Below are 12464 nucleotides of genomic sequence, written 5' to 3'. Positions count from 1 at the left end.
AGAGTTTGTAGAGCAACTGCCTCCCATGAAGGGTGTTAATTAAGCTTATTAGACTTCCACAGTCCATAATTGATTGAATGTATGAAGATTTCTTGATTCAACTATGTATGAATTTTTGCATGAACGTTTTCAATCACACTTCGCCATCAATCATCAGTATGTAAGAGTTTGTAGCACAATTCACTCACATGAAGGGTGTCAATTACGCTTATTAGATTTCCACAGTCCATGATTGATTGATTGTATGAAGATTTATGGATTCAACTATGAATTTTTTGCATCAACATTTCGAATCGCACTCTGTGATCCATCATTAGGATGTAAGAGTTTGTAGCACAATTCCCTCCCATGAAGGATGTTAATTAAGGTTTCTAGATTTCCACAGTCCATGATTGATTGACTGTATGAAGAATTTTGGATTCTATTAACTGAAGGAAAGATTACATTTATAGAAATGAAAAATACTGTAGCTATTAATTAAACTAACTAACTGCTACTGTAGACATTTAAGATGTCTAACAGCACTAATTTGACCATTAACAGTACATAGAATTATTATTCTAACACCCTCCCTTAATGGTCAATCTGTCAAAAACACCAAGTTGCCCCCTGAATTTTACAAATTTATCTGGGCTCAGAGACTTGGTGAGATTATCCGCAGTCTGATCCGCCTTAAGAACATACTGCAACTGAACTGATCCGTCTTCTACCAGTTTGCGGATGTAATGACAATGAAGCTCGACATGCTTGGTGCGTTCATGGAAGACTGGATTTTTGGCCAGTTTGAGCACCCCTTGATTATCAGTATACAAGGGAGAAGGACTTGCTTGCGGCATCTACATGTCAGAAAGCATCCTTCGGAGCCAAACTGCCTCACATGCAGCCTTGATTGTTCCCCGGTATTCAGCTTCGGTCGAGGAAAGAGCCACAGCCTGTTGCTTCTTGCTGCTCCAAGTGGCGGCACTAGTACCCAAATTGAATACATACCCAGAAGTGGATTTTCTATCATCCACTGATCCTGCCCAATTTGAGTCAGTATAACCAATCAGCTTTGGATCGTTGCCATAGTCTGAAGTGCCTTTCACATATCACAGTACTCGCTTCACTGCAATCCAATGATCAACTTTTGGGGCTATCATGAAGCAAGAGATGTAGCTGATAGCAAAACAGATGTCAGGTCTAGTGGCAGTGAGGTAGATGAGGCTGCCTACTAGTTGCCTGAATTCGGTTTCGTCTACTACAGGTGAATCAGATTTGGTTGATAACTTCAGCCCTTTCTACATAGGTGTGGAAACAGGTTTACAATCCTGCATTCAAAACTTGTCAACCAAACTGCGAGCATACTTGGACTGTGAAATAAAGATGTTGTCATCAGTCTGCCACACTTGAACACGTAAACAATAATGGAGAAGCCCCAAATCTATCATGTCAAAAGCCTGGCACAAGTCTTGTTTGATGGTTGTAATCAAATGTGTTGAATTGCCAGTAATTATCAAGTCATCCACATACACAACAAGAAAAAGGATATCATCACCGGAAAGTTTGACATACAGATTAGCGTCAGAGGGACTGTGCTAAAAACCATGTTCAACCAAATACTGATCAATCTTGAACTACCAAGCCCGAGGGGCTTGCTTCATTCCATAGAGGGCTTTTACCGATCTACAAACCTAATGTTCCTTGCCAGGAACCTTGAAGCTGGGAGGTTGAGTCATATAAACTTCTTCTTACAACTCACCGTTGAGAAATGCACTTTTAAAATCCATCTGGTGAAGTTTCCATCGAAACTGAGCTGCAATGGCGAGAAGAAGATGAATAGTGCTCATCTTGGCAATACGAGCAAAAGTCTCCTCGTAGTCAATGCCCTCCCGCTGTGTAAAACCCCAAGCAACCAATCTGGCCTTGTACTTATCCAAAGTACCATCTGCATGATACTTGACTTTGTAAACCCATTTACAGCTGATAGGTTTCTTCCCAGGAGGCAAATCAGAAAAAACCCAAGTGTTATTCTTCAGGAGACTATGGTATTTTGTCTCCATAGGCTTTTACCACTCAGAAATGCCTTTAGCCTCGAAATATGTCTGGGGCTCATCAATGTTGTGGATGTTGGCCATAAGTGCAAAGTTGACTGTATTTTGTTGCTTTCTCTTGCGGCGAATTGATCTATCCTCAAGAAGCTCATCATCACGAAGATCTCCTATTGTCTTGGCCCACCATTTAGGCCTGAGGGTAGAAGTACCAACATCTGGCATTGGAGGAACAACATCCCATAGAGTTTCCGAAACAAAGTCATCTGGATGTGAGTCCTGAGGAAAATCAGGTGGTGCTATATCATGACCGGTAGTTCCTCATCTTCAGAGTCAAAATGCTTTGAAGCCCTCCCATCATGGGAACCAAGAGGAAGACAAACACCAACATTAGAAGTCTTCATAAACGAAGTTGCAGGACTAGGAGTAGTAGAAGGCATAAATGGACCAGCAGTCTCATCAACCACAACATCACGACTGAAAATGAGACGATTTGTCTCCACATCAATCAACCTGTAGGCCTTGTGGTTGTCGCTGTAACCAGTAAACATAAGTGTTTGGCTCTTTGAATCCAGCTTAGCACGCTTAGCATCTGGAATCCAGACATGAGCGGTAGAACCGAAGACTTTCAAATGGCCCACTTTAGGCTTGCGTCCTGACCAGGCTTCTTCAAGAGTCATCTTCTTGACGGCATGTGTAGGTGACCGATTCAGAAGGTAGAGTGCAGTGTAAACTGCTTCAGCCCGGTATTTCTTAGGAACATTTCTATGCTCTATCATAGAACGAGCCATTTCAGTAATGGTGCGATTCCTACATTCAACGACACCATTCTGCTGAGGGGTGTATGGTGTGGTGAGTTGGCGTTTAAAACCATGTGTAGCACAAAATATAGAGAAGTCATTGGAACAAAACTCCCCCCCATTATCTGACCTTAGAATGACAATCTGAGAACCAGATTCTTTCTCAACTAAGGCCTTAGTATGCTGAAATGTACTGAGCACATCTGATTTATTTTTCAAAAAATACACCCACATTTTACGACTAAAATTGTCAACAAATAACAAGAAGTACCTGCGACCAGTAACAGATGGTGTATTCATTGGCCCACATACATCAGCGTGAACCAACTGAAGGACCTTGGAGGCTCGCCAAGAATCACCATCCAAGAATGGTGTCCGATGCTGCTTCCCAGCTTGACAAGCTGCACAAACTCCATGATTTTGAGGTTGGATCTCAAGTAAACCAGCAACCAAACCCTCCCGATATAACTGAGAGAGATAGTGCACGTTTAAGTGCCCATAACGTTAATGCCAAAGTGTTCTGATGAATGTACTCCGACCAACCAGAGCGTGCTCCTGAGAATCGTCGGAATCAGCAAGTCGATACAGACTATGATCTTCAAGTCCCATAGCGATTGTAATGCAAGTCTCCCTATCAACAATTCTATAGATGGATGAACTGAAGACAACATCTAATTGAGTAGATTGCCTCATGATCTGATTGACGGAGAGGAGATTATGTTCCATGCCTGGAACATAGTAGACATCAAGAAAAATTAAATTTCTACCTCCTGAGTGAATCTGGACAATGCCCTTACCAGCAACTGTGTACTCTTCTCCTCCTCCGAAGATTACTAAATCTAAGAATGGTTCAAATTTCGTGAACCAATCTCGATGATGAGCAAAATGCCACGAAGCTCCTGAATCAATATACCAGGCAGAAGAGTGTACTGGATCTGCTGTTCTCTTGGCCATTAAAGCATAGAAAGCAAATTCTTTCTGCTCAGAGTGCTCTGCGACATTTTCCTTTTGTTGAGACCCTCCCTGCTTCTTATGTTCAGAAGCCAAACGAATTCGACACTCGACCTTCATGTGACCAAACTTATGACAATAATTGCATTGAACATTCTTCTTCATGCTATCCTGAGAAGAACCAGAACCTTTCGACTAAGAAGATGGAGCCTTCCCTTTGTTCTTTGCAGAAGATTTTGAAGAGAACGCTTGCTCGGTGGAGGTGGAACTGGTACTGCTTCCAAACTGTTGGTGCCACCGATCTTGTTGTAAAAGCTTGTTACAAAGATCGGAAAACTTCAAATCGACGTCACTAGAAGTGATATTGAGTGTTTCGATGAAATGCTCATAAGATTTGGGCAAACTCTTCAATGTGATGACGCCAATGTCCTCTTCCTCCATTGTGTGACCAATCGCCTCAATTTGGTCATGGATGTCCTTGATCTTGGTCAAGTAATCCTACAGGTGTCCTTTCGTCCATCATAATCGAGAAGAGCATATTCTTCAGCAAGAATGTTCTGCTCTTGTCAGAGGTTTCATGGAGACTCTTCAAATGATCCCATATCTCCTTCGTTGTTTGGTCGGATGGTACCTGAGGTAGCTACTCATCGGTGACAGAGAGTTTAATGAGCATGACGGCTTCCTAGTTGCGCTCATCCCACTTGTCGTGATCTTTTCCGGCAGTGGTTGGACGTTGAGACGTGCCCAAAACAACTGCATCAAGACATCAATACTCAAAAATGGTCAGCATATGCTGCTTCCAAGTGTTGTAGTTGCGGTCATTGAACTTCTGGCTGCTTTCGAGCATTATATTCGTCAGAGATGTCATCACGTACCTCGAGGTCGAACTAGTGAAGGCGCGAATTCCAAGGCATGAAAACTAGCAGATGAAAACAAAGGGTTTTTATCCAAAAAAAAAGGTTCTGCAACTCAGATTCTTAAGGTAGAAACTGAAACCCTAGCACGATTTTAAAGGCAGAAATTTTCCGAAAGAACCAAAAAAATCTGACAAAGACCCAAAAGAGCACTTGAAAAACCCACAAGGAATCTGTAATCAAAATAATTTTTCGACTAAAGGGTCAAATTTGGGGGCTCAAAAACCAAGGCACAAAAAACGATGCACCCAAAAAAATCTAATGACCCGGTTCAGATTTCAGAAACCCACAGATTCTGCAACTGAAAAAAAAATCGACTTGAAACAGAGGGTCAAAACCGTAACCGAAAATGTAGAAACCCTAGGCGAAAAAAAATCTGCAGACGCAGAAAAATCTGACAGTGACCCAATTGAGGTTTCAAAAAACCCACCAAGAATCTGCAATCAAAAAGAAATTTCCCCTTGAAACAGAGGGTCAAAACCCTAGGCGAAGTTGCAAAAACCCTAGGTCGTTAAAAAACGTGCAAATTTCTTAAAAAATTGCCCAGGTCGCAGGAAAAAATTTACTAAGATTTAAAAGAAAACCCTAGGCAAAAAAAATCTGTCCTCCCCCAGAAAACCCTAGCAGAGGCGAACAGAAAATCGCGTGCAAAAAAAACCCAGAAAAAAATCCGGCCTATTCAAGATACCCAGATAATCAGACACGAAAAAAACCTCTGAGAAATTGCAATTTGCTTGAAAAAAATACAAGTTCCGTGCCCTAGCCGAAAATGCGATTTTCTGAAAAAAAACAGGTTCCGTTTCCTAGCTGAAAACGCGATTTTCTAAAGAAAAAAAATAGGTTTCATGCCCTAGCTCTGATACCATGTTTAGGAAGTGAACTGGTAAAATCTTAGTTATCTATTAACTAAAGGAAAGATTACATTTATAGAAATGAAAAATACTGTAGCTATTAATTAAACTAACTACTACTGTAGACATTTAAGATGTCTAACAGCACTAATTTGACCATTAACAGGACATAGAATTATTATTCTAACATGACTGTATGCTAAAATTAACTTAACTCGGTCTAATGCATGATGAAAGGAATAAATATTGGCTTTTTCCAAATAAATTAGTTTTTAATGATGATATCATTGAGGTACACAACAAAGTGTTGGGACAATGTCAAGAACTATTAAGTTTAGCTTTGATCCAAGTGCAAAGCAATAGATTTAGGCACCAAATCATTCAAGTACACCCTGGCATCGATAGTTATCTTCAAATATGCAGTATTTACAATCTTGAAAACTAACCCTACAAATATTCTTTAGCAGATAATCTCAGACCAAATGTCCTAAGAATAGAAAAAATAAAAGGTTATTTATCATACAGATTTAACTACAACAATAATGTCAGGGAATAGCACTTAAATTTTATATTTGGATAACATATTTCCTAAAAAGAACTGCAAACTGCATAAGTAACATTTTTAGCCAACATAGAAAGCATTATTGTAGAATGCAAAGATTAAAACCTCTTAGAGGATGTTACTAGTTAGAACTCGGAACATAGTTTAATCTGAATTAATTTATTAATGATTGACTCATAAACTATTAGTTTTGTTTAGGGATAACATGGACCAAGAGATCTATCTGGTGACATGAGGAGATTGAAGTTCCTGGAGGAAAAAAGTGGTCAATTTAAAACCAAAACATCACAACTTACTGGTGAAGTGTTTATAATAAACTTGCTACTTTTTTTTCAATGTACTTCTTAAGTGTCTGTTTAAAAAGTATCATTCAAGGAAATTGTCAGAATTTTCAGAATTTCTCGTATAAGTCGACTCCAGCAAACTTACAGCTTTTACATACTTAGAAAATGATATGTATAATGAATGGCATATGCATAAACTCCGACATTTGCAATTTTTTATAGTCTCACTATCTGTTTGCTTTCTATCTCCAAGACATGCCCCTGTATTATTTCTAATTCTTCAGTCCAAAATTTGTTGAAATGACAATTTCAATAGTCTAGAATTTTTCATTGTCTCACCATCTGTTTGCTTTCTATCTCCAAGACATGCCCCTTCTCACTATCTGTTTGCTTTGTATCTCCAAGACATGCCCCTGTATTATTTCTAATTCTTCAGTCCAAAATTTGTTGAAATGACAATTTCAAAAGTCCAGAATTTTTCATTGTCTCACCATTTGTTTGCTTTCTATCTCCAAGACATTCCCATGTATCATTTCTAATTCTTCGGTCCAGAATTTGTTAAAATGACAATTTCAAAAGTCTATTGGAATGGCAACAAATCTTCTGTGCAGATCAAAACCCAAAATTGTAATTAAAATTAAAAGCTAAAGTTTTGTTTCTGCATAATCCCAGAAGAGGAAAAAATGATGTAAGAGAATGAGAAATCATTCAAGAACCCATCAGCTGTTTTGGCCCAATATTCTCACCACAGAAAACATTTCATCAAAAAAATTATTGATCTTCTAATTCCTTTGGCTCGAAGCAAGTTTCTTTTTAGTGCTGGAAGCACTTCCACTAAAGGCATAAAAATCAAGTCTGTTCCATACACTCATGAACTATATTGTCATAAGCAATTTCTACCATAGTTTGCATACTCGGACTCAGAGAGTACTCAGCAAGCCCAAATTTTTTAACTTGGCGGAAACTCCGCAGAAATTCGGCAACTTAAAAAGTACTAAAATTTCTTATAAAAACACTTCTTTTTTTTTTTGCAAAATTCAATTACAAAATGTAACAAATAAGTCTAAAAACCATGACGAAGTGTTTTCTATTAATAATCTAAGTTGCCGCTTCGGGTTCAAGTACTGGTTCGGGTTCGAAGAAGGTAAGGCAAAACTTTGAAAAGGGGTTTGGGTTCGTTAGTATAAAAACAATATATATATATATATATATATATAAATACATGTATGTATATATATATATATATATATATATATATATATATATATATATATATATATATATATATATATATATATATATAGATATATAGATATATATATATATATGCAGCCTAGAAGCATGAATTAAGATTAGAATGTCACATAGCATCATATACATCAAGTTCAATGTCAAAATAATAATATCGAGTTCGAGTATCATTGTTTCAACAATTAAAAATCTGCTCTAAGCTGCAATTAATAATGTTTATATTAGAGGAAGACCTAGCAAACTAGAGCTCTTAGAGGAAACCACTGCTACCTGCCAATTGTACTCTAGTTGATTAACTTGTGTTGACACCCCCTATGCCTTGTGTTAAGCCTTTTCTATGGTCATCTGGCACTAACATTCTGATTTGAATGTTCTTCACCCCAATATTGTTCTCTAATCTTTAAACCAGTAGATCTGATGCCCATTCACATTGATTAATAATGATCCAGTTTGGGATCTTGAGGATATTTTGAAGCCCTTGGTGGTACTCTTTTAACATTTTTGGAGTCTCCTCTGTCACTTTTTGGTATATAGTAAGGCAAAAACAAACTTTTGGAGGATTGAGGGTATACAAGATTAACTGTAAACCCTGTGGTAAGGAGCAATAAGGTTGTTTTTATATAAGGGTGCATGTAGGTGGTATTCAACACCTTGATCAAACTGGGTGTGTTTTGTAACTTGAAAATGGGTCCTTTGTACTTGAACATGGTTATGCATGCATCCTTCACAATTCAATCCTCACCACAAATTTAATGCTATCAGTCAAGTCAGAGACATATTTGTAAGATTTTGAGGTTGTTGGTGTAAATAATTATTCATCTTGGATATTATTACACTTTACTTAAGTTTACTTAAGTACATGCATTTCATAGTAGTTTGGGTATGAGACACTTGGGTGTTTGTGCCACATTGGGATAGTGTGTGTAGGAGAATTTCCACCTTTTATGGTGTTGATCTTATCTTGTTGTTACATTCCATCTCATATGGAATATTTTATTGTTTCTCCTACCTACCACACCTATTTCCTACCTACCCTTGTTTCATATTGAGCCACATGTCATGTTTGTGTGCTCACATATCAGTAGCCTTGCCTATATAAGCAGGCTCATCTACATTGTTTGTACGGGCAATCATTGAACATCTTGTAATGATCCAGTTGATCATATTTTGCATCTTGGTAGAATACAATTTATTCCTATCATCTATTTTGTTCTCTCTTATTTGTGTTTTCCATTGCCTCTAGATCTTGACAAATTCTCACATGGTATCAAAGCTGGCCCATGTCTCGCATGGTATCAAAGCCATTAGAGTGTCACTGGTTTGAGAATTGAAAGATGCTATTTGGGGTTGTGTATTTTGGAGCTTTCTATTGCAGGTTATTATTGAAGCTTGATGGGTCAAATCTGAGGTTACCATTGGATTGAGGAGGTCCAACAAAGTCAGTTTTGCCTTTTGTTTCATCCAAATCGGACTTCGGAGGCCAAATCTAGAGGCATTTGAAGTTTGAAGCTGTAGCAGAAAATTTCCAGAAATTATAATTTTGCAGACAATTTTCAAATAGTGATATCTCACTCATCTGGACTCCTTTTTTCGAGCAATTTTTTTTTTTGGGGTAGAATTTCATGATACAGTGGTGCAGGAGTTTTCTGATTTTCAAATACAGGTTTTTCTGAAATCGTGAAATCCCGATTTTTACAACTTTGGAGGCTTCGTTGGGGCTCATATGGACTCCTTTTCAAGGGCCGTTTTTTTTTTAAAGTGCATAATTTTTTGTCTACTTTCATAATCTACCATTAGTTTGCAGTGATTTTGAGTGGATAATGTACTTTCAGTATTTGGTCATTTTTGGCCTATTTGGTACTTGTATTTTGCTTGGATCTCAGTTTAGATTACTAGCAGTATTTGTTGAAGTCTCTTATATCTCATTTTGAGAAGTTGTAATCATTGAAACTAGAAATCCACTTTGCCATCATTTGCAAGTGCCAACATGATCTTTTTATGGGGGGTCAATTGTTCATTTATATCTCTTGGTGAAATTCCATTCAGAGGCATCTTCATCTGCAATATTCTACAGGGCTTCTTTGTTGGTGGAATCATTTTCATGTTTCCATATTTGAATATTTTATCATGATGTATGCTCCTGCATGAGCAATGTTGTACTCACACTATCATAAAGTGTCACACCTCTTTGTATCTTGTCATTGTTGACTATTTGATGTAATCCTCTTGTACACGTAGATTAGGAATATCTTGTGAGACTTGGTGCATGGCTCCACTTGAGACTTAGATTGGACACATTTGTACATGGCTCCCGTGAGACTTGGATTGTACCAGTATTTCTGCTATTTACGAGTATCCAGATGATGCTCAAAGCAGGTTGTCTCCATGCCTGATCTTCTTTTTGTTGCAATGAGTGATTCATCATCATCGACTTGGTACCTGGTTTTGTCACACTTTGCCATTATTGGTGCAGCATTGGCTCTCTTTCTTCCTTATGGGGAGGTATTTTGGTCATCATCATTGGACCATCTTTGCAGGAGATTCAACATTAAGGGAGGGCTTCATGGTCTCTTCTTCTCTCTTATGGGGGGGACATATTTTTTGTAATGTCCCCATTTTAGCAAACTTGGATTTTGTGAGATTAGCCTATTATCCTGACCCTCGTAGGCTAATGTGTTGGATAGAGGGTCTTTTGAGGATTGGTATCATCTCCAGTGTTCAGAGTGCTTCAGTTTGGTCTTCGTTTGGCATCATTCGGACATCATTTGCTCTACTTCCTATTTTTAGTAAGTCTTGGGATGTTAGAGATGGACCCCTGCTATTTTTAGTAAAGGGGGTATGGTCATATGCAGTCTCCTCATGTTAGCTCCCAGTTCAGACGACGTTTGAAAATACAAAGTACTCATGGAGATATTAATGTTTAATTGGCTCAATTAAACATTAATTATTTGGAGATTATATTATTAAGTTATAAAATGACTAGGCACTTAAATGAGGGTCTATTTATCATGATAAGGGGGCCAAGTTTATTAATAATTTATGAGCACATAACCCAAGGTTTAATTACATTATTGATGCCAATGAAATATTATAACATTTTAATGTTAATTAAGAGCTTTTTGAAGAAGTTCAAACTTCTTGAGGAAATATAAGTGTGCAAAAGGAATCGAACTTCATTATGTGATTGGAGTTTTTGATTGAAGTTTCTCTGGAGCATTGAAGTGTAGAATACCAAGGGTTTCTGCAGGATTCAAGGCTTGTCGGCATTGGAGAGCGTGGCTTCTTCATTGTAACAGCATATAGAGGGTGTGCAATATCATCTGATTATGCTTGTGAGAGTTGGTTTCATTCAGAAGTCAATATTGAGCTGATTGGAGGGTTTATTTCAGAGTTTGTTTGCAAATTGAAAGAGACTGCAGTGCCGTGAACAATGCGCGTGAACAGTGCGCTACAGTGTCGTGAACAGTGCGCTACAGTTTTTTGAATTCTATAGAAGGGGATTTAGAAAGGTGAACAGCTATATATATTTGACAAGGGCTTTGCGTATGAGGAGAATCAAACCAATATATCAAGGCAGCCATTGAAATTCCAGGTTTTCTATCTATGGTCATTGTATTAGAAAATCATTATTCATTGCATCATTTTCTATTATGATTATATCATGAAATACTTGGAGGTTGCATATGTTTAATGGAGATATAAGTTGCATATTCCACATTCATGGTAACATTCAACATTGATCAGCCACTTAGCTTTCATGCCAATTGTTTGCTTAAATGCCTAATGGCTGTAGGTATACATTGAGATGCATGACAAGTGTTTGTCTTAATGTCAACTAGCTGTACTAGTTAATTTCAGTCATTACATGTGTGTGTAAAGGTCTAAAACAGCTAGTATATCATTTCTATAACAACTTTGCATTGTTAGAAGCTTTCCATAACTTCATTTGCAGCCTACAAACCCAAAGAAGACAAATAAAGAATTCACTACAGTGGCTTCAAACATTGTATGCCAAGTGTTTGACAATATTCCTTGGGGTTCAAATAAGCGAAACAGGGTCAGATTAGCCAAGGGATATTACATTTTTGTTCTTCTCATTCATCATTGAGAGCATTGTGTGCTTTCATCATCTCTCTTTTGGGGGAGAGTTTTTTCCCATTGAGTTTTTCTCTCTTTCCTCGCTTTATGGGAGATTGCATTTGCATTTGTACATGGGTACCTAACATAGCCTCGTAGCCGGAACCCATCTTGCATTGCTTAGTTGCATTGTAAACTTTAGTGCATTCCCCTAAGTTGCACTTAAGGGGGGGTGTTGGTGTAAATAATTATTCATCTTGGATATTATTACACTTTACTTAAGTTTACTTAGGTACATGCATTTCATAGTAGTTTGGGTATGAGACACTTGGGTGTTTGTGCCACATTGGGATAGTGTGTGTAGGAGAATTTCTACATTTTATGGTGTTGATCTTATCTTGTTGTTACATTCCACCTCATGTGGAATATTTTATTGTTTCTCCTAACTACCACACCTATTTCCTATCTACCCTTGTTTCTTATTGAGCCACATGTCATGTTTGTGTGCTCACATATCACTAGACTTGCCTATATAAGCAGGCTCATCTACATTGTTTGTACGGGCAATCATTGAACATCTTGTAATGATCCAGTTGATCATATTTTGCATCTTGAGAGAATACAGTTTATTCCTATTATCTATTTTGTTCTCTCTTATTTGTGCTTTCCATTGCCTATAGATCTTGGAGGTACCAGCAGATTTCAAGTGGCTGATTGCAAAAAAGAAAAGTTTTTGCGCGCCCAAGT

General features: G+C 37.8%; 1 protein-coding gene across 1 annotated transcript in view; it reads right to left on the bottom strand.

Annotated features, from left to right (window-relative positions):
• LOC131045345 (serine/threonine-protein kinase STY46) overlaps nt 1-12464 on the bottom strand; it is a 261615-nt gene that overhangs the window by 211832 nt on the left and 37319 nt on the right. The window lies entirely within an intron of this gene.

The sequence above is a fragment of the Cryptomeria japonica genome, chromosome 8 (genome assembly GCF_030272615.1).
Source record: "Cryptomeria japonica chromosome 8, Sugi_1.0, whole genome shotgun sequence".
Lineage (NCBI taxonomy): Eukaryota > Viridiplantae > Streptophyta > Pinopsida > Cupressales > Cupressaceae > Cryptomeria > Cryptomeria japonica.
This window is presented reverse-complemented; position numbering and strand designations above follow the sequence as displayed.